General features: G+C 46.7%; 1 protein-coding gene across 4 annotated transcripts in view; it reads left to right on the top strand.

Annotated features, from left to right (window-relative positions):
- Positions 1–11,258: 11,258 nt before the first annotated feature.
- Positions 11,259–19,129, top strand: part of ERGIC2 (ERGIC and golgi 2) — a 56,489-nt gene continuing 48,618 nt past the window's right edge. Inside the window, exon 1 of one of the 4 annotated variants that reach the window (XM_048836311.2) lies at positions 11,259–11,618. The gene's annotated coding sequence lies outside the window, so the exon portion shown is untranslated. The remainder of the gene's footprint in view (positions 11,619–19,129) is intronic. The other 3 variants (XM_048836310.2, XM_048836309.2, XM_048836312.2) reach the window with 3 other exon arrangements.

The raw sequence follows: 19,129 nt of genomic DNA, 5'->3' as shown, positions 1-19,129 counted from the left end.
CAATCAATTATCCCTAAGTATTCTAAGGAAATAGGCATTTGTGACAGCACATCCCAACCATAAGTCATGTTGTATAAATGAAAACTATATTGTGTTTAATTTCTTGCATGTGTCATTCATTACTTCACTGCCAGCATTTGACCCTAATATAGATCTATTTAATGAATTAGCTATGGTCTCCACAATGTCAGATTTAAGTATGAACAATACAGGAAATCACTTTACTGATCTTATTCTTATCATTATGTAGATTGATTTTTCTATTATTTCGATTACGTTTGTCTGTATTAACTAAAGTTTCTATGTGTGCTTCACCAAATTTTATCTTCTAAATCAAATTCCAAGTAGAACCTGGAACAGAACCTGTTATCTGACCAGTATGTTGAAACCTAATAAATAATCAGTTGTAACTGTAATAATAAATCAGACTACAAAGGAGAGAAAACCATTGTCTTAGATGATTTGCAGGTGCAATTTATGTATATGCAACTTCAAAGGAACTTTTGGAAACAACAGTTATTAATGCCAAACTGTTTATTCAAGGAAGCATAGTTTCATAGAATATTGAATAAAACTGTAGTTGTCTAATATGTATTGAAGGCCACAATGTTCCCAAGTGCACCCGTGTAAATATCTTTGTTCAAATGCTAACTGCTAAATGCTAACATAATGGCTTCATGTTAACCATTTATTCAGAAGTACTTTATTACAGAAGTACTTCTGCAAAACTGACTGTAAAGTCAAAAGAAACAAATGTTTGTATTATTGACTATTGATATTCTGTCTATGAAGACAGACACATATTAGTCTAGCAGTGATGATTTAGGATTCACAATACAACAACTGTAATTAAAACAGGGATTCAGATCAGTGACCTACTTACCCCATGTCCTATAATTAGCCAATAAAAATCTATTGTGAATTAAAGGGACAACTTCAAATTAGCTATTTCACTATTAAATCTCAGATGCAAACTAACAATCAGTAATTTACAAATCATTTACAAGTTATAACCTCACTGGGTTTAGACAAAGCATTGATCCCTGCATGGATCTCCTTGAATCATCACCATCACTCTCTGTCCCAGCTTGAACACCCCCCATTCAACCAGGCCAAACTCACCATGATCAGGGTGTTCGCTGAGATGTGTGCTTGCCAAGGGTCAGTGAGAAACTGATTGGTATGTTACAAGAGGTGTATTTACTTTTACTGTAATGTTTCAATGCTGTAACTGAACTAACAATCATGCTTCTGTGTATTGTTTCTTGTGCTTCTACAGACCAAAACACAGTAAGGAAGACATGTTTCGGGCAGAGATTGACTCCCCTGAGGAAGAAAAAAAGAGAATGTAGGGAGTGGAGAGAAATGGAAAGGCGGGGCAGAAAGGAGAATCAGGAGCTCATACAAAAGGCCCATGAGCGGATGATAAAAGTCATGGAGGTGCAAACAGAGATGCTGAAGTCCCTAATCATGCTACCGTCAGAATAGATGTGTATTCACCCTCCCCACCACCACCAGCAGCCAATACAGAACTGTGTTCCATGCCCTCCCCAAACTCCTCCTCCCCATTTCTTGCAAATTCCTGGAACATCTCGATACCCTGTTCACTCCACCCCTTCAGACAGCTTCCAAAATGATAGCTGGACTTATGGGCAGCTGTGAGAGCCTACACTGGCATCTCCCTTTCCATCAAGCCTTTTGTGTGTGTTTATTGGTGTTTAATAAAAAGAAACTCTCTGAAAGATAACCAATTTTTATTTGCGTCCTACAAATTGTGATTGCAGCTGCTAGTAAAACATATACATGTAGTTTAATCATTTGCTTACTACAAATCCCACTAAGGAATCATCACAATTGTTAGGCAAACAAACAAAATTCAAATTAATGAAGCATGGTAGATTGCTGTCTAGAAATACACGACTGGTTCTCATTCTCAAAATGTTGCCTCAAAGCCTCCCTGGTTCGAATTGACCCCCACTGTGCCCCTCTAATAGCCCTGGTATCAGGCTGCTCAAAATCAGCAGTCAAGTGATCTGCCTCAGCACTGCACCCCATGCAAACTTTTCACTCTTTGCTTCACAAAGATGATGCATCATGCAGCAGGCAGTTATGACCACTGGAATGTTTTCCTCACTTAGATCTAACCTGCCATAAAGGCATTGCCAGTACGTTTTTAATCTACCAAATGCACAGTCCTTGGTCATTCTGCACCTACTCAGCTTATTGTTGAAATGCTCCTTGTGGCTGACCAGGTTTCCAGTGCAAGGCTTCATGAGCCATGGGAGTAAGGGGTACGCTGGGTCTTCCATGATCATTATGGGCATTTCAATGTCTTCCGCTGTAATTCTGGTCTGGAAAGAGAGTCTCTGCTTGCAGCTCTCTGTACAGGACAACGTTCCTGAAGATGCGTGCATCATGCACCTTCCCAGACCATCCTGCACCTTCCCAGACCATCCTGCATTGATATCAGTGAATTGCCCATGATGATCAACAAGCACCTGCAATACCATGGAGAAGTACCCCTTTCTATTGAGGTACTCCGTTGCAAGATGGTCTGGGGCCAAAATTGGAATATGTGTTCCATCTATTGCTCCACTACAATTAGGGAATTCCATTTCCACAAAGCCATCCGCTATTTCACACACATTGCCAAGAGTCACAGTCCTTTGTAGCAGGATGTGATTAATAGTCCTGCACACTTGTGTTAACGCAGCCCTCACAGACAACTTCCTGACTCCAAACTGATTAGCGACCAACCGGTAACAGTCTGGAGTCGCCAACTTCCACACTGCGATCGCCACACAATTCTCCACTAGGAGGTGCCCTTGTGCATCAGGGCTGGGGCAAGCTCTGCACACAGTTCCAGGAAGGTTTCAGAGTAACAGCCATGTTAGTCTGTATTCGCAAAAAGAAAAGGAGGACTTGTGGCACCTTAGAGACTAACCAATTTATTTGAGCATAAGCTTTCATGAGCTAGAGCTCACTTCATCGGATGCATACTGTGGAAAGTGTAGAAGATCTTTTATACACACAAAGCATGAAAAAATACCTCCCCCCACCCCACTCTCCTGCTGGCAATAGCTTATCTAAAGTGATCACTCTCCTTACAATGTGTATGATAATCAAGTTGGGCCATTTCCAGCACAAATCCAGGTTTTCTCACCCCCCCCCCCCAAACCAAGATAGGTTACCTTGCAGGTTATCTTGGTTTATGTGGGGGTGGGGGGGTGAGAAAACCTGGATTTGTGCTGGAAATGGCCCAACTTGATTATCATACACATTGTAAGGAGAGTGATCACTTTAGATAAGCTATTGCTAGCAGGAGAGTGGGGTGGGGGGAGGTATTTTTTCATGCTTTGTGTGTATAAAAGATCTTCTACACTTTCCACAGTATGCATCCGATGAAGTGAGCTGTAGCTCACGAAAGCTTATGCTCAAATAAACTGGTTAGTCTCTAAGGTGCCACAAGTTCCAGGAAGGTGGCTTTAATGGGAGGCAGGTATCATAGACCAGGGGAGGCTGTGCCCAGGGCTGGCCCCACCATGTGGCGAACTGAGGCAGCTGCCTCAGGTGCCACACTGGGTGGGGGGGCGCCACTAGGACCCAGAGTGTAGAAAATTGTGTCTGCTGCTGGTGCCTTTGTATTCTCTCAGCTCTAGATGCACAGAGATGGTGGAGTGCTGTGCTGGAGGAAGAAGGGCACAAGAGACATGGCAAGCAGGCAGGAGAAAAGGTGAGAGCGAATAACAGAAAGCAGCAGGAGGTACAGGGAGAGAGAGGAGGAGGAGCCTCTTATGTACCTTTCTAGCACCCCCAGGAGCCTGGACTGATTAACACCAGCTTCTCAGGGAGCTTCCTGTTTCCTGCTGTTTCCCTGAACCCTCTTGAGGAGAACAGGCAGTCAACTGAAGTAGTAGGAGCCAGTTAGGCCCTTCAATTTGTCCCCTTCAATTGAGTGTTGAGAGCCACTATAGCTGGCACAGAACATCAGTCATGAGTGAAGGAAGAAAACGCCCCTCTGGGGCAGCATTCAGAAAAAGAAAGAAAGCAAAGGAAGCTTTTCTATCTAAGCAGGAAGGAGCTCTCCTGAGAGACATAGACACAAATGTTCACAGTGAGCCTTCCAACCGCAGTGAGGATGTGAGTGGTGAGGAGATGCCTGATTTTCCAGTTAGTCAGAGTGTAGGTGACCTGGCAGCTACTGCAGCATCCATATCTCCAGCTCAAATGGATGTAACCATGCACATTCCTGAAGAAAAGTGTAGATCAGAGAAGAGTGTAGTGGAGGCGCAAGAAACAGCTGCTGCTGAGTTTAGTTCCTTAAGTCTAAATGATCCAGGACTGTGGACTCCCTTGAGCAGTAGCCTGAGGGACTTCCTTGTACTGCGTGGGCCACAGCAAGTAAAAAACTTCAAGTTCCCCAAAGACAATGAAAATAGAAGTTTCCATCCATCACATTACTGGCGTGAAATCCCCAATGGTGGCAAAGTGGAGAGGCCATGGCTTTTGTACTCAAAAACCCAGAATGCTGCATACTGTTTTGGTTGCAAACTCTTCCAGTCTAATGTTCCAGCCACATTGGGTTCCACAGGAACAAAGGACTGGAAAAATCTGGCTACAAATCTGGCATGCCATGAGAAGGCAGCAAATCACCAGAGAGCATTCCATAGGTGGAAAGAGCTTGAGATGAGACTAAGGTTAAAGGCCACCATAGATGATTAGCATCAGGAGAAGATTGCATCAGAGTCCCTTTACTGGCAAAATGTTCTGAAAAGGCTTATTGCCATTGTGAGAATGCTCGCTACCCGAAGTCTAGCACTGCGTGGCACTTCAGATCAGCTGTATGTGCCAAACAATGGAAACTTCCTTAAAATTATGGAGCTGATGGCTCAGTTTGATGCTGTACTCGAGGAGCATCTAAGAAGAGTCACCTCCCAAGAAATGAACACACACAACTACCTTGGAAAAACAATTCAAAATGAGGTCATACAGTTACTGGCAACAAAAGTCAAACAAACAGACGATTGTGGCAGATCTGAAGTCAGCAAGATATTACTCTGTTATTCTGGACTGTACACCTGACAGCAGCCATACGGAACAGATGACTTTAATGGTGCGCTTTGTAACAACAACAGAACCTAGTGAAAATGTCTCTGCTTGTGAACCTAGTGAAAATGTGACTGTCAGAGAGCATTTTCTAGAATTTATTGACATTGATGATACTACAAGTGCTGGTATGACAAACGTGTTTCTTAAAAAGCTGGAAGATATGGGAATTGTGATAGCTGACATGAGAGGTCAGGGCTACAATAATGGTGCCAAAATGAGAGGAAAGAACAGAGGAGTGCAGACACGGATCCGAGAGTTAAACCCGCAAGTTTTTTTTGTCCCATGCAGTTCTCATTCATTGAACTTGGTGGTCAGTGATGCAGCATCAGTTTCTAGTGAGGCTGCTAAATTTTTTAATGTAATTCAAAGTATCTATATATTTTTCTCTGCATCAACTCATCAATGGCAAAATTTGAAGCAACATCTGGGAACATCCTCTCTGACACTGAAATCACTGAGTGCCACACGATGGGAAAGTCAAGTGGAGGCAATAAAACCTATCAAACACCAAATTGGGAAGATAGATGATGCCATAGCATTATCCTCCATAATGGCAACTATGACAGGAACTGTTTTCATGGGAGAACAGTGTCAGAGGTAAATGGAATCACCAGAAACGTACAGAACTTCAAATTTCTGTGTGGCTTAGTGTTGTGGCATGACATACCGTTTGAAATAAATGTTGTAAGCAAGAGACTCCAAGGTGTTGACCTTGAGATATCTGGAGCAATGGAACAACTGGACAAAGCAAAGTCATACCTACAGTCTTACCAGTCAGATGAGGGATTTCAAAATGTTCTGAAGAGTGCACAGAAGTTGGCAGAGGAACTTCACGCTGAAGCTATTTTCCCACCCATTCAAGAATACAAGATTCACCGAAGAAGAAGACATTTTGATTATGAGGCACGGGATAAAACCATATGAGACCCCAAACAACAATTCAAAGTTGAATTCTTTAACCAGGTGCTAGATTGTGCAATACAGTCAGTTGAAGATGTTTCATGCAGTTCAAGAAACACAGCAGTATATTTGGGATGTTTTATGATATTCCAAAACTCCTCACTATACCTGAAGAAGACCTACACCAGCAATGCAGAGCACTAGAGACAGTGTTGACACATGATGACATGTGCGATACTGATGCAAGTGATGGAGAAGATGAACTGAAAGCCCTTTCAAGATACATTTCAGCAGGATCAACTCTAAAGGCTGTTCTGGAATATATGTGCACATTTGGAAGATTGGACAAATGACCAGGGAAGAGTATTAAAATATTGCTCAGGCATGCAGGAGTGAAATCAGGAAGGCCAAATCACACTTTGAGTTGCAGCTAGCAAGAGATGTTAAGAGTAACAAGAAGGGTTTCTTTAGGTATGTTAGCAACAAGAAGAAAGTCAAGGAAAGTGTGGGCCCCTTACTGAATGAGGGAGGCAACCTTGTGACAGAGGATGTGGAAAAAGCTAATGTACTCAATGCTTTTTTTGCCTCTGTCTTCACAAACAAGGTCAGCTCGCAGACTACTGCACTGGGCAGCACAGCTTGGGAAGGAGGTGACCAGCCCTCTGTGGAGAAAGAAGTGGTTCGGGACTATTTAGAAAAGCTGGAAGAGCACAAGTCCATGGGGCTGGATGCGCTGAATCCGAGAGTGCTAAAGGAGTTGGCGGATGTGATTGCAGAGCCATTGGCCATTATCTTTGAAAACTCATGGCAATCAGGGGAGGTCCCGGACAACTTGAAAAAGGCTAATGTAGTGACCATCTTTAAAAAAGGGAAGAAGGAGCATCCAGAGATCTACAAGACAGTCAGCCTCATCTCAGTCGCTGGAAAAATCATGGAGCAGGTCCTCAAGGAACCAATTCTGAAGCACTGAGCAGAGAGGAAAGCGATCAGGAACAGTCAGCATGGATTCACCAGGGGCAAGTCATGCCTGACTAACCTAATTGCCTTCTATGACAAGATAACTGGCTCTGTGGATGAGGGGAAAGCAGTGGATGTGTTATTCCTTGACTTAGCAAAGCTTTTGACACGGTCTCCCACAGTATTCTTGCCAGTAACTTAAAGAAGTATGGGCTGGATGACTGGACTATAAGGTGGATAGAAAGCTAGCTAGATCGTCGAGCTCAAAGGGTAATGATCAATGGCTCCATGTCTAGTTGGCAGCCAGTATCAAGTGGAGTGCCCCAAAGGTTGGTCCTGGGGCCAGTCTTCTACAATATCTTCATTAACGATCTTGAGGATGGCGTGGATTGCACCCTCAGCAAGTTTTCAGATGACACTAAACTGGGAGGAGAGGTAGATACGCTGGAGGGTAGGGATAGGGTACAGAGGGACCTAGACAAATTAGAGGATTGGGCCAAAAGAAATCTGATGAGGTTCAACAAGGACAAGTGCAGAGTCCTGCACTGAGGACAGAAGAATCCCATGCACCGCTACAGACTAGGGACCGAATGGCTCGGCAGCAGTTCTGCAGAAAAGAACCTAGGGGTTACAGTGGACGAGAAGCTGGACATGAGTCAACAGTGTGCCCTTGCTGCCAAGAAGGCCAATGGCATTTTGGGATGTATAAGTAGGGGCATTGCCAGCAGATCGAGGGACATGATCGTTCCCCTCTATTCGACACTGGTGAGGCCTCATCTGGAGTACTGTGTCCAGTTTTGGGCCTCACACTACGAGAAGGATGTGAAAAAATTGGAAAACGTCCAGCGGATGGCAACAAAAATGATTAGGGGACTGGAACACATGACTTATGAGGAGAGGCTGAGGGAACTGGGATTGTTTAGTCTGCGGAAGAGAAGAATGAGGGGGGATTTGATAGCTGCTTTCAACTACCTGAAAGGGGGTTCCAAAGAAGATGGATCTAGACTGTTCTCAGTGGTAGCAGATGACAGAATGAGGAGTAATGGTCTCAAGTTACAGTGGGGGAGGTTTAGGTTGGATATTAGGAAAAACTTTTTCACTAGGAGGGTGGTAAAACACTGGAATGCGTTACCTAGGAAGGTGGTGGAATCTCCTTCCTTTGAGGTTTTTAAGGTCAGGCTTGACAAAGCCCTGGCTGGGATGATGTAGTTGGGGATTGGTCCTGCTTTGAGCAGGGGGTTGGACTCGATGACCTCCTGAGGTCCCTTCCAACCCTGATATTCTATGATTCTATGATAAGATGACCACCCTCTTTTCAAATGCTTTTGTTGCTCTGCGCATACTTCTGACACTTCCTTTAACTGTTGCCAGTGGAGAACGCAGCTTCTCCAAGCTGAAGTTAATAAAAACAGATCTACGCTCCACAATGACAGAGGAGAGGCTGGTCGGCCTTGCAGCCATCTCAATAGAGCATGAGCTGGCCTAGACTGTGGACCTTCAGCAGAAAGCAGTTCAAATCTTTGCAACCAAGAAGGCACGGAAAGCACCACTTTGATTATTCAAACAGATAAAAATGCCAGTGTTTACTATGCAGACAAGAAAAGTTACATTTGCTGTTCAGGCATTTGAAAGTTAAGTTTCAGAGTAGCAGCCGTGTTAGTCTGTATCCGCAAAAAGAAAAGGAGGACTTGTGGCACCTTAGAGACTCACAAAGTTATTTGAGAATAAGCTTTCATGAGCTACAGCTGACTTCATCGGATGCAAGCAGTGGAAAATACAGTGGGAAGATTTTATATACACAGAGAACATGAAACAATGGGTGTTACCATACACACTGTAACAAGAGTGGTCAGGTAAGGTGAGCTATTACCAGCAGGGAGAAAAAAAAACAACTCATCATCAAGGATCTACAACCTACCCTGAAGGACGACTCATCACTCTCACAGATCTTGGAAGACAGGCGAGTCCTTGCTTACAGACAGCCCCACAACCTGAAGCAAATACTCATCAGCAACCACACACCATACAACAAAAACACTAACTCAGGAACCTATCCTTGCAACAAAGCCCATTGCCAACTGTGTCCACATATCTATTCAGGGGACACCATCATAGAGCTTAATCACATCAGCCACACCATCAGGGGCTCGGCCACCTGCATATCTACCAATGTGATATATGCCATCATGTGCCAGCAATGCTCCTCTGCCATGTACATTGGTCAAACTGGACAGTCTCTGTGTAAAAGAATAAATGGACACAAATCAGATGTCAAGAATTATAACATTCATAAACCAGTTGGAGAACACTTCAATATCTCTGGTCGCTCGATTACAGACCTAAAAGAGGCAATTCTTCAACAAAAAATCTTCAAAAACAGACTCCAAGGAGAGACTGCTGAATTGGAATTAATTTGCAAACTGGACACCATTAAATTAGGCTTGAATAAAGACTGGGAGTAAAGACACAAAGTAAAACTATTTCCCCATGTTTATTCCCCCCCGCCCCTGTTCCTCACACGTTCTTGTCGACTGCTGGAAATGGCCCTCTTTTATTATCACTGCAAAAGGTTTTTTTCTCTCTCTCTCTCCTGCTGGTAATAGCTCACTTTACCTGATCACTCTTGTTAGAGTGTGTATGGTAACACCCATTGTTTCATGTTCTCTGTGTATATAAAATCTCCCCACTGTATTTTCCACTGCGTGCATCCAATGAAGTGAGCTGTAGCTCATGAAAGCTCAAATAAATTTGTTAGTCTCTAAGGTGCCACAAGTACTTCTTTTCTTTTTATGAAAGTTAAGTGTTACTTAAAATTTTTGAACAAGGCATTTTAAGTTGTTAGTTCTCTTTCATTGGGGTAGGTAGTAGAGCAGTACCATGAGAGGAGCAGAACAGGAGGAAGGCAGAACTGAGACCTTTCAAATTTTTGGCCCAAGCGAGGGGTAATGGGGGCGTCATTTGAGCTCCCCGCCTCAGGTGGCTGTGCCTCTCCAAACAGCCTGGCGTGGCCCCACCCACACTCCGCCCCCAGGCCCTTTCCCGCACTGCAGTTCTTTCCTGCTCTTCCACAGTAGCCCAGGTTGGCTGGGGCTGGGGTGGGCTGGCGTTGCAGTTCCACCGGGACTCGGGGCAGCTGGTGCTGGAGCCACGCTGCCCACCTGGCACTTGGGGCGCTGGGACCATGCCGCAGCTCTGGGGCTGGCGGCACTCCAGGGCTGGGGTTGGGGGCCCGCCCAGAGCTCTGGAGGCCTAACCAGAGCTCTGGAGCTGGGGCAGGGGGCCTGGTGGCCACAGTGGGGGTGCTCTGGGTCCCTGCAGGGGAGGGAGGGTAGAAGGGGAGGGTGAGGAGCAGGGCCTTGGGCAGAAGGGGAGGGGCCAGGGGCTAGCCTCCCCAATGGCCGGTTCACCAGCTGCCCGTGGTGGCTTTCCACATCCAAAAGTTCTGCAGCCACGGTTTGTCAACCCAGACTTGCATAACACTAAGATCCCTCCATTCAGAAGCCCACAGAGTGCTGGGATGGAAACCAATGCATCATGGGACATTGAGCCCGCCCCATGACATCCTGTGATCCTCTCTGCCTTCCCAGAAGTCTTACCTGCAGAAGGTGGACAGTAGCACCATGGGATAGCTACCCACAGTGCACTGCTCTCTCTGTTGATGTTCGAGCACCAATTGTGGACACGCTTTACAGAAAGAGGGAGCGTAGTGCAAACACGCAATAGTGATGTTATTATAGCGCTTTTCGATGGTCCACATAACTTTTGTTGACAAAACTCTGTAGTGTAGATCAGTGGTTCTCAAAGCCAGTCCCCCACTTGTTCAGGGAAAACCCCTGGTGGGCCGGACCGGTTTGTTTACCTGCCGCATCCGCAGGTCTGGCCGATCGTGGCTCCCACTGTCTGTGGTTCACTGCTCCAGGGCAATGGGGGCTGAGGAAAGCGGAGTGGGCTGAGGGATGTGCTGGCCGCCATTCCTGCAGCCCCCATTGACCTGGAGCAGCGAACCGCAGCCAGTGGGAGCTGCGATCGGCCCAACCTGTGGATGCGGGACAGGAGCTGATGGCAGGATGCTGCATTGCCAATGTTCATGCTCTTATCAAGAGTTTCATGTTATTGGGTGATTTCCTTTAGCCCCAGCTCCGGGAGTCCTGGGATTTTGTAAGAATCGCAGCTCCTTTAAAAAAAACAAAACCAAAGGCTGTTTCCAGCCTTTGGGCTGAGGGGTGGGGGCGGGAGCCTGGAAACGCGACCCCCAGAGGCTCTGTTAAGTCAGCAGACAAGGAGCGGTGGCTGCTACTGTCAATCGGATCAATCGCGGCATTTGAGCGGCTGGATCCCGACGCAGGAGCAGCGGGCGCGTCTCGTCACCCGGCCCGGCCGGGCGTGTAGGACGGCTCGTGAAGGGAGAAGGGAACGCCCCGGCTAGGAGCAAGAAGCAGAACCATAGAGCGCGGCCTCCGCGGAGTGCTAGACAGGCACATTCTCGGTCCCTTCCAGCCGGCCCGTCTCGGTGCTTGCTGGCGGTAGGGCACGCGCGGCCTTCTCATTGGCCCGGAAGACACCCGCTCCAGACCCGGAGGCGCAGGCACGGGGCTGCCGGAGTCGAGCGCCGGGAAGCCCTCACCGCTGCTCGGTCAGTGGCCGGCCGGGAGGTAGGCGCCTGTCCCCGTTCCCAGCCGCTCTGCCCCTCAGCACCGCCGGTGTCCCTGCCCCCCGCACCGCTCCCCGCCCTGAGCCCCCTCCCCATGTATCCCGCACCCCGAGCCCCCTCCCCGCGAATCCCCCCGCCCCTCCCCATCCTGAGCCCCCTCCCCGCGTATCCCCCGCACCCCTCCCCATCCTGAGCCCCCTCCCCATGTATCCCGCACCCCGAGCCCCCTCCCCGCGAATCCCCCCGCCCCTCCCCATCCTGAGCCCCCTCCCCGCGTATCTCCCGCACCCCTCCCCATCCTGAGCCCCCTCCCCATGTATCCCGCACCCCGAGCCCCCTCCCCGCGAATCCCCCCGCCCCTCCCCATCCTGAGCCCCCTCCTCGCGTATCTCCCGCACCCCTCCCCATCCTGAGCCCCCTCCCCGCGAATCCCCCCGCCCCACCCCATCCTGAGCCCCCTCCCCATGTATCCCGCACCCCGAGCCCCCTCCCCGCGAATCCCCCCCGCCCCACCCCATCCTGAGCCCCCTCCTCGCGTATCTCCCGCACCCCTCCCCATCCTGAGCCCCCTCCCCGCGAATCCCCCGCCCCACCCCACTCTGAGCCCCCTCCCCATGTATCCCGCACCCCGAGCCCCCTCCCCGCGAATCCCCCCGCCCCACCCCATCCTGAGCCCCCTCCTCGCGAATCCCCCCGCCCCACCCCACCCCACCCCACCCCACTCTGAGCCCCCTCCTCGCATATCCCCCGCACCCCTCCCCATCCTGAGCCCCCTCCCCGCGAATCCCCCCGCCCCACCCCACTCTGTGCCCCCTCCCCATGTATCCCGCACCCTGAGCCCCCGCACCCTTCCCCACCCTGAGCCCCCTCCTTGCGTATCTCCCGCACCCCTCCCCACGAATCCCCCTGCCCACACCACCCCACTCTGAACCCCCTCCCCATGTATCCTGCACCCTGAGCCCCCTCCCCACGAATCCCCCCTCCCCACCCAACTCTGAGCCCCCTCCTCACATATCTCCTGCACCCCTCCCCATCCTGAGCCCCCTCCCCGTGAACCCCCTCTCCCCACCCCACCCTGAGCCCCCTCCACGCGTATCCTCCACCCCACCCTGAGCCCCCTCCCCGCATATCCCGCACCCTGAGCCCCCTCCCCGCATATCCCGCACCCCCGCACCCTTCCCCACTCTGAGCCCCCTTCCAACATATCCCCCAACTCTCTCCCCACCCTGAGCCCCCTCCCCACGTATCCCACAACCCCTCCCCATTCTGAGTCCCCTCCCCATGTACCCTTCCAAACCCATATCCCTACTACCCTGAGCTCCCCATGTATCCCCTAAATCCCATACCCCCCTCCCCGAGCCCCCTCCCCAGTATCCCTGCCCACCCTGAGCCCTCTCCGCACATACCCTTCCAGACCACCATAACCCTGAGCCCTCTCCCTATGTATCCCCATACTCCTCCTCACCCTGAGCTCCTTCCCCACCTATCCCCCATATCCCTCCTCACCCGGAGCCCCCATCCCCACCCCCACATATTCCCAAACCCTGTATCTCTTCTCACCTTGAGTCCCCTCCCCACTTTTCCCCCCAAACCCTGTATTGCTCCCCACGCTGAGTCCCCCTCCATGTATCCCCAAATCCCTCCCAGCCCTGAGTCCTCTCCCCATCCACGTATCCCCCAAGCTGCATACCCCTCCTCACCCTGAGCCCCTGTCCCTTGCATCTCCCTACCCCCAGCCCCTCCACACCCTGAATCCCCTTTGCCAAGCCCCCTTCCCATATATCTCCCAAATCCCCTTTGCTACACCTCATTCTGAGCCTACACCCATGTGTCCCTCAAACCCAAGTCCCTCCTCACCCTGAGCCCCCTGTTCTTGCATCCTCTTGCCCCATGGATCCCCCATCCTGAGCCCTGTGTCCCTGCCTCTCTTCCTGAATCTCCTGTATCCCCAACACATCGTGTCTGCTCTTCTCACCCTATGCCCCTTATATCCCTGACACTTCCCTTTCCCTGCTTCTGTCTTCCCCACAACATGCCTTTCCCCTCACCTTATATATCCTGCTGTCTCCCATATCCCTTTCTCAGCCCCTCCCACTCCCTCCACCTGTAACCTTCCTCTCCCTTTCCCAACCTCTTGCCCCTATCTCTTTCTCCAAAGATGCCCCTCTTAGCCCTGGCTAGCTCCCTTCCCCCATATATCCTCCTTGACTCTAGCCTCCCCCGCCCTTCTTTTATTCCCCCCCCATCAGATTGTATCTCCTGCACACCCCTTCACCTCATTCCTTCTCCTCCCCCCCCTTCATCTTCCTACTTGTTCCTCTACGCGTTCCCTTCATCCCCATCTTACCATCTCCCATCTTTCTTGTCCCCTCGCCCCCCTCCCTTGGGATAATGAGTGTTTGTGGCTCTTATAGTTCCCCTTTTAACCGAGGAGAAGAAGAATAGTCCAAAGCACATCTTGCTTGCCCCTTCTCACTGACAACGTGCCTCGCTAACGTTAATGAATTGAGTCCCACGTCGCTGTCTGCTGCTGTTGTAATAGTTTTTGGGGTTAAATTCAGTGGTAGTTGTCTGGCCTGCCAGAATTTGAATTTGCTGTTATGCATTCCACCTACAGTTTTCAGATTTGACCCTAAAGTCAAGTGCATAATCTTATTTTCATTTAAAAGAAAGGTATGAAGAGAAGTCTTCAAATTTGTTTCATAATTTGATCACTTTGTTCATCCCCCATGTGCTTCTATCATTCCCTTTGACATCTTCAGCATAGTTACAATATTCCAGGCTGTGCATGCGTTCATACATGTGAACGCACATATCTGTTACTGGGCTAAACTGCATAATAACATCCTGGTTCTCAGAAATTGTTTTCTCTGTCCTGTTTCTTTTGTGACTTGTCTCAAACCTGAAGATTTTAAGCCTCTTAGGTGATTTCCCTTCCCCGCCCCACCCATACCAGGGGCTGCACAAATCACTGATGTGTTTTTTTTTAAAAAGCAAGAATGTTACTTTTTGTTTAGATGAGTTAATCCTATTCTCAAATTGTGGTATGGGTTTTGTTAAATACTGTAGTTAACTAAATCTGTGTAGAAAGAAGACAGTAGGGAAGGGCCAGTTCTTTTCCTTCAAGCATAATAAACCTCTGACATGTTTCAGTCTTTGCCAGGTGGACTTCATTTTTCTTCTCCAGTCCCTTTATCTAATGACGAAGGTAATTTGGCAGTTGCTGATTAGCTGGTGAAGGTAATTCGGCAGTTGCTGATAGGCTGCGGTCTCTTAGAGGTGTGTGTTTGAAAGAGCACAGAATTAAGATGCATTATGGCTAGTGTGTATGCTGAGTTAGCATAATGCAATTGAATGTTATTACAGTTAAGGTGTTTTCACTGTTTTATCTTGGATTCAGAAAAATAATCTTACTGCAATATTTTGTTTCCATAAAATTTTATGGAGATGGCTGTGTCTTTTCAAAAAAAAACCCTGTGGCCTTGCTGGTGATGCATAGCATCAAGCAATCTGGCAGATCCAGATCCTTGGTGATGTAAAGCCAACCACTGTATCTCTGTGACTATTGCTCCTTCTAGTCCGCATTGTAGGGAACATTTCAGGGGGCAAAGGGAGTTGGGCCAAGATAATCTCTGGCTGCAGAATGGCACCTTATGGCATTGGCTGCTGGACATAAGAGCCTTAAGAATGCTGTAACTTGCACTGGGAGCCAGCTGACTCCAGGATAAGGAGAATGCAAGTCACATGAAGTCATATTTGCCCCAGTCTTGTGCCTACTGTAGCTGATGTTGCTCTTTTTTCCTATGGTCTCTGTTTTGTGTGTCAATTCAGTTAATCATTGTCCAAATAGCACCAGGGTCACCAAATGGTCACCAAAATGCCCAAGACAGACTGACCAGAATTCAATGAGAACTTAATTGTGTTCCTGTCTGGGTCCCCCCTTCACAAGTCAGCTTTTTCCAGAGCCCTGAAAGACTGGAGCTACTCCCCTTTTCCACAGATTTGTTTTCTGTTCCTTCTAATTTTTAGTTCTCTCTCTTTCTGAAATTTAAATACCTTTATTTAATACCAAGAGGAATGCAGTTGTGTCTTTTCAAACTTTACTCACTTTGGCACTCACATTGAGATTCCCTTATCTGATGAACTTGCTCTGCCCTCTGAAATATTGGAAATGGGAGTAACTCTGTATTCATGTTCTATATCATGGCTTGTCTTTTCCCACATGTTTATCAGGTTTCCTTAGGCCTTGGGTTCAGGGTTGCATAGAATTTTTCAGTCTGTCTTTTTTCTGCTCTGTAAGTGTTGGATATTTGGTAGAAAGATCTCAAGTTTCAATCCTTTTGAAAGGGACGTGTTGCAGTTCTAGAATTTTTCTCTGAGGCAGTATTGATAATGACAAAACGGTTAGTACTGATCAAAATATATCCCTGGCAGAGAATGTCCCCGTTAGTCATCTTAGTTCCTGGCAAGCAACTCTATGCCTGACGATTACGAGATGCTCAGTTCCCCTTGGATAATGTCATAAGAATGGCCATACTGGGTCACACTAACGGTCCATCTAGCCCAGTATTGTCTTCTGGAGTTGCCAATGCCAGATGCTTCAGAGGCAATGAATAGAACAGGGTACAGAGTAACAGCCGTGTTAGTCTGTATTCGCAAAAAGAAAAGGAGTACTTGTGGCACCTTAGCGACTAACCAATTTATTTGAGCATAAGCTTTCGTGAGCTACAGCTCACTTCATCGGATGCATACTGTGGAAAATACAGAAGATGTTTTTATACACACAGACACAGGGTAACTTATCAAGTGATCCATTCCCTGTTGTCCAGTCCCAGCTTTTGGCAGTGAGAAGTTTAGAGACACCCAGAGCATGGGATTGCATCCCTGATCATCTTGGCTAATAGCCATTGATAGACCTATCCATGAACTTATCTCATTTTTGTTTGAACCCAGTTATACTTTTGGCCTCCACAGCATCCCCTGGCAATGAGTTCCATAGACTGACTGTGCATTGTGTGAAGAAGTACTTCCTTATGTTTGTTTTAAACTGGCTGCCTATTAATTTTTCCTTTTTTGAGATAAGAAGACCAGAACTGCATGCAGTATTCAAAGTATGGGTGTACCATGGATTTATATAGGGGTATTATGATATTTTCTGTTTATCCCTTTCCTAATGGTTGCTAACAGATTGTTAGCTTTTTTTGACTGCTGCTGCACATTGAGCAGATGTTTTCAGAGAACTATTCAGTGACTTCAAGATCTTTCTTGAGTGGAAACAGCTAATTTAGACTCAATCCCAACTATATATACAAAATGATGATGTTTTCCAGTGTGAATTACTTTGTATTTATTAACATTGAATTTCATCTGCCATTTTGGTGTCCGGTCATCCAGTTTTGTGAGACCCCTTTGTAACTCTTCAGTCTGATTTGGATTTACAAAATTATTCAGGATATTTATTGTGTACAGACTTTGCCACCTCCCTGTTTACCCCTTTTTCCAGATCACTTATGAATATGTTGAATAGTACTGGTCCCAGTACAGATCCTTGGAGGACCATCATATTTACCTCTCACCATTGTGAAAATGGACCATTTATTCCTACCCTTTGTTTCCTATCTTTTAACCAGTTACTGATCCATGAGAGGACCTTCCTTCTTATCCCATGACTGCCTACTTTGCTTAAGAGCCTTTGGTTAGGGACCTTGTCCAAGTACACTGTATCCACCATATCTCTCTTGTTCATGTGTTTCTTGACCCCCTCAGAAAATTCTAATAGATTCGTGAGGTATGATTTCCCTTTTTCAAAAGCCGCATTGACTCTTCCCCAACAAATTTGTGTTCATCCGTGTATCTCATAATTCTGTTCTTTACTATAGTTTCAACCAGTTTGCCTGGTGCTAAAGATAGGCATATTGGCACTTCTGGATCCTTTTTTAAAATTGGGGGCATTGCAATAGCTATCCTCAGTCATCTGGAACAGATGCTGGTTTAAGTGATAGGTTACATACCACAGTTAATTTTGCAATTTCATATTTGAGTTTCTTCAGAACTCTTAGGTGAATACCACCTGGTCCTAGAGTGGTGTTGTTGTTTAATTTATCAATTTGTTCCCAAACCTCCTTTACTGACATCTCAATCTAGGACTGTTCCTCAGATCTGCCATCTTAAAAGAATGGGTCAGGTGTGGGAATCTCTCTCACATCCTCTGCAGTGATGATCGATGAAAAGAATTCATTTAGCTTTTCCACAATGGCCTTGTCTTCCTTCAGTGTTTCTTTAGCACCTTGACTGTGTGGTGGCCCCACTGATTGTTTGGCACACTTCTGATGTATGTAAACAAAAATTCTTTTGCTGTTAATTTTTGTGTCTTTTGCTAGTTGCTAGTCTTTTTTGGACTGCCTAATTATACTTAACTTGCCAGAGTTTATGCTCCTTTCTATTTTCCTCAGTAGGATTTGACTTCCAGTTTTTAAAGGATGTCTTTTTGTCTCTAACTGCCTCTTTTACTTTATTGTTTAGCCATGCTAGCATTGTTTTGGTCCTCTTACTGTTTTTTGTTTTGTTTTTTGTTTTAATTTGGAGTATACATATAGTTTGAGCCTCTATTATGGTGTTTTTAAATGGTGTCCATGCAGCTTTTAGGCATTTCACTAGTGTGACTATTTCTCTAATTTCCATTTAACTAGCCTCCTCATTTTTGTGTAGTTCCTTATTTTAAGTTAAATGAGTATCTACAAATTTTATCTCTTCATCCTGTCCTGAGGTGGCATGTTCCTAGTCAATATTGGGATAGTTGCAAGCCCCCATTATTAGGTTTTATGTTTTTGTAGCCTCTCTAATCTTCCTGAGCATTTCAGTCACCATCACCATCCTGGTCAGGTGTTCGGTAGTATATTCCTATTGCTATACTCTTATTATTCAAGCGTGGAATTTCCATCCATAGTGATGCTATGATCCTGTTTGATTAATTGAAGACTTTTATTATTTTTGACGGTATGTTTTCTTTTTTTCCATATAATGCCACTCCCCCACCTACATGAGCTACTCTGTCATTCTTATATGTTTTGTACCCTGGTATTACTGTGTTCCACCAACTTTCTTGGATGTCCATTATATCAGTATACTCATTTAATACCAGACACTCAAGTTCACCCATCTTAGATTTCATGCATTTGTATACAAGCACTTATAAAATGTGTCACTATTTAGTTGTCTCCGTTCATGTGATGTAACTGAATGGGACTCTTTTTCATTTGACTGTCTCTTCAGCTCCTATCTGTACTCTATCAACTTCTATCCTCTCCTCTTTACTAAGATATAGAGTATACCCTTTAGTAAATCCTCCCTTAAGGAATATGTTTGTCTGAACTGTGTGCTTCTCTACATCTGTCGGCTTTCCCCCAACCCTTAGTTTTAAAATGCCTCTATGACCTTTTTATTTTTACATGCTAGTAATCTGGCTAGTACATCTTTCCTGTCTAAGCTTCTCCTTTCCCAAAAGGTTCTCTA

The sequence above is a fragment of the Caretta caretta genome, chromosome 1, assembly GCF_965140235.1.
Source record: "Caretta caretta isolate rCarCar2 chromosome 1, rCarCar1.hap1, whole genome shotgun sequence".
NCBI lineage: Eukaryota > Metazoa > Chordata > Testudines > Cheloniidae > Caretta > Caretta caretta.
This window is presented reverse-complemented; position numbering and strand designations above follow the sequence as displayed.